The sequence below is a fragment of the Ruditapes philippinarum genome, unplaced genomic scaffold (assembly GCF_026571515.1).
Source record: "Ruditapes philippinarum isolate M1 unplaced genomic scaffold, ASM2657151v2 ctg211_1_1_1_1, whole genome shotgun sequence".
Classification (NCBI taxonomy): Eukaryota; Metazoa; Mollusca; class Bivalvia; order Venerida; family Veneridae; genus Ruditapes; species Ruditapes philippinarum.
Window position 1 is genome coordinate 11,898 of NW_026852000.1, and position 3,812 is coordinate 15,709.

Sequence of the window (3,812 nt, forward strand, 5' to 3'; positions counted from 1 at the left end):
AGGGACAAAGTTGAAAGTGTAAAAAAACAACGGCAACAACTCCAAAATAAGGCAAGATAGAGTAACGGTTCTTTTGCACTGCAACTATCTATCTACCTTCAACGCTTCATGTTGATATCTTAGAGTTATGACCTGGACACAGTTCAAAGTGTCAAAATGAACAAAGGGCAATAACTGCAAAATAAGACAAGACAGAGTTATGGGTTTTTGGTTCTTCACTTCTACACAATGAGATTTATCTACCTACAAAGTTTGATGTTGATATTTCTTATAGTTTTAGAGTTATGTCCCGGAAAAAGTTCAAAGTGTAAAGATGAACAAAGGACAATAATTCCAAAATTAGGCAAGGCAGACTTACAGTTCTTATGCACTGCACAACTTACTTACTTACTTACTTAGGCCTGTCGTTCCGGAAGGAACATAGGCCATCCACGACGGACCTCCATCTCACTCGGTTCTGGGCTGATCTGGTGACATCGTGCCAGGACATGTTGTTGGCTTTCAGCTCAGACTCGGTGTCACGTCTCCAGGAGTTCTTTGGACGTCCCCTCTTTCTCTTCCCCTGTGGATTCCAAAGAAAGGCCTGACGTGTGATGCTGGTTGGAGCTTTTCTGAGCGTGTGCCCAATCCAGCGCCACTTCCTCTGTCTGGTCAGGACATCCAAAGGCTGTTGGCAAGTTCTTCTTCACAGATCTTCATTCGATATCTTCTCAGGCCATCTGCTCTTGAGTATGCGCCTGAGGCATATGTTTTGGAATGTCTGTACTCTCTGGGTGGAAGCTTTGGTCATTCTCCACGTCTCTGAGCCATACAATAACACGGACTTGACATTGGAGTTGAATATCCGTATTTTGGTGGAGGTACGGATTTCTTTTGAGGCCCAGATGTTTTTAGCATGATAAAGGCAGCTCTGGCTTTGCCAATTCTTGACTTGATGTCCTCGTCAGTGCCCCCTTGTTGGTCTACCACACTCCCCAGGTAGGTGAAGGACTCAACCTCTTTGATCGGCTCACCGTCCACTGTGATAGGAGCCTGTGCAGTGGTGTTGATTTTCATCAACTCTGTTTTCTTACGGTTGATGTTGAGACCAGTGTCGGCCGCCGTTGTAGCCAGGAGAGTAGTATTTTCTTGCATTTGTCTACGGTTGTGTGACAGTAGGGCAAGGTCGTCTGCGAAATCGAGGTCATCGAGTTGCGTCAGCATTGTCCACTGTATGCCGTTGTTCCTGCCTGTTGTGGTGGTCTTCATGATCCAGTCTATGGCTAGGAGGAAAAGGAATGGAGACAGCAAACAACCCTGGCGAACCCCTGTCTTGACCTCGAATTGTTCCGACATCTGGCCAGCATGGGACATTCTACATGACATCCCTTGGTAGGTGTTTCTTACCAGGGATACAAGTTTCTCAGGTATTCCGTAGTGCCTCATCAGCTTCCACAGTGTCTGTCGGCCCACGCTGTCAAACGCTTTCTCAAAGTCAATAAAGTTGACATAAAGGGGGGACTTCCACTCCAAGGACTGTTCTATAATGATTCGCAGGCTGGCTATCTGTTCAGAACATGATCTGTTGCTTCTAAAACCAGCCTGCTCATCCCGGAGCTTTGGATCCACAGCATCCTTCATCCTTTCCAGTAGGATTCTGTTGAGGACCTTGCCTGGCACTGAGAGTAGCATGATACCCCGGTAGTTGTTACAATCTCTGAGGTCTCCCGTTTTTGGTAGCTTGATTAGTATCCCTTCTTTCCATTCATTTTGGGATATGTTCTTCCTCCCAGATCTTATCAAAGAGTTGGTGCAGCATGTTGGCAGCAGTCTCTGGGTCAGCTTTGATGGCTTCAGCTGGGATGTCATCAGGTCCTGCTGCCTTTCCATTTTTCAGGGTGGATATGGCTCTCTTTATCTCTGCTTTGGAAGGTTTATTGCAGTTGATGGGAAGATCAGTATCAGCAGGTGGTATGTCCGGGGGTGATTCAGGTGCTGGTCTGTTCAAAAGTTCGTGAAAGTGCTCAACCCATCTCTTCAACTGGTCTTCTGTTGTCGTAAGTGTATTGCCATTCTTGTCTTTTACCGGTTTGTCTGTCTGTTGAAATTTGTTGGAGAGTTTCTTAGTGGTCATATACAATTCCTTCAAGTTTCCTTTCCCTGCCGCTTCTTCAGCTTGTTTGGCCAAGTTGTCAATGTAGTCCCTCTTATCCTGTCTGATACTATTCTTTACTTCTTTATCGGCGGTGGTATATGCCTCTTGAGCTCTTGCTTTTGTTGCTCTTGTGTGACTAGTGTTAAGGGTAGCTTTCTTTTCCTTTCTCTGATCCATTTTGTTAATGGTGTCTACAGATATCCATTCTTTATGATCTCTCTTATTTCTGCCGAGGACTTCTTCGCAAGTGTCTTTCCACACTCCCCTGACTTTTTGCCACTTTGTTTCGATATCATTGTTGTCTTCCGGCTGGTTTTGCAGTGCCTGGAATCTGTTAGACAGGCTTATTTGGAAGGTTGTTTTTACTTCTTTTGAGGTCAGAGCCGATAAGTTATACTTTGTTCTTTTGGTGGCTTTGTTGTCAAATTTCTTCAGGCGCAGTCTGACTGTTGCTGTCAAAAGATGGTGGTCTGATGATACGTCTGCTCCTCTCATCACTTTCACATCTAACAGGGATCTACGAAACTTTTTGGTGATACAGATGTGGTCAATCTGGTTTTCCGTGATGTGGTCAGGAGATCTCCACGTGGCCTTGTGGATTCGTTTGTGAGGGAAGATGCTTCCTCCTATCACAAGCTGGTTTAAAGAACAAAGGTCAGCAAATCTCTCCCCGTTTTCATTCATAATGCCCAGTCCGTGTGTTCCCATAACTTCATTGTAGCCGGTGTTGTTGGCCCCAATCTTTGCGTTGAAGTCCCCGAGTAGTAACGTTATGTCTTTCTTCCCAGTAGAATCTATGACTGACTGTAGTTGTTCATAAAAAGAGTCTTTCCTCTCATCCTCAGCATCATTATTTGGTGCGTAACACTGAATGATGTTCAATTTAATTTTTTGCTCAGTGGTGTTGAACAACTGCTCCATGAAATCTATCTACATGATCTACTTACAAAGTTTCATGTTGATAACTCTTGTTGTTTCAAAGCTATGTCCCGGACAAGAATAGCGGACGAACGGACAAAGCGGCGACTATATGCTCACCTTTTGGGGAGCATAAAAATCATAAACTGAGAACATACTAACAAACCCAGCCAAAATGCTCAGTTGAGATGATATATATCGTGAATAAAAAATTCAAAATATGACATTTGGAGTTGGTTGGGAAATGATATTCGGTCATATTTGTTTAAATCTTTCTTTTAACAAATTTTCATGCCAAGGACTTCCACATACATGTGAACTGAAATATATAACACACAAATCAGTGTTTTACTGTATTTATTGCAAGTAATGATTATATAGATAGAAAAGTTTTTAAAACTGTCAACAAAATAAGTATAAAACAAAAACCATGTAAACAAACTTATTTCTGTAGAAACATTTCAAGCATTTATCTTAGTTCATGTCAAAGCAATAATTTGAGAAACAATTTGGTCAAAATTGTTCAAGCACAATTTTTTTTAAACCAGATCTATAATATAATCAAATACATTCTATATATAGCCTTTTTCGTGTTGTTCTCTATTATTTAAATATAGCTCTGTGTTACTAGACTACTTAATGCACAATTGTCATGAAAAGTTGATCAAGCAGTTGACAATAGTTTGATGTTTAGGAAAGAATTGACGTTGAACGTTTTTCATATTGGGCGACTTTGACTGCCTCTCAGATCTATATAGGA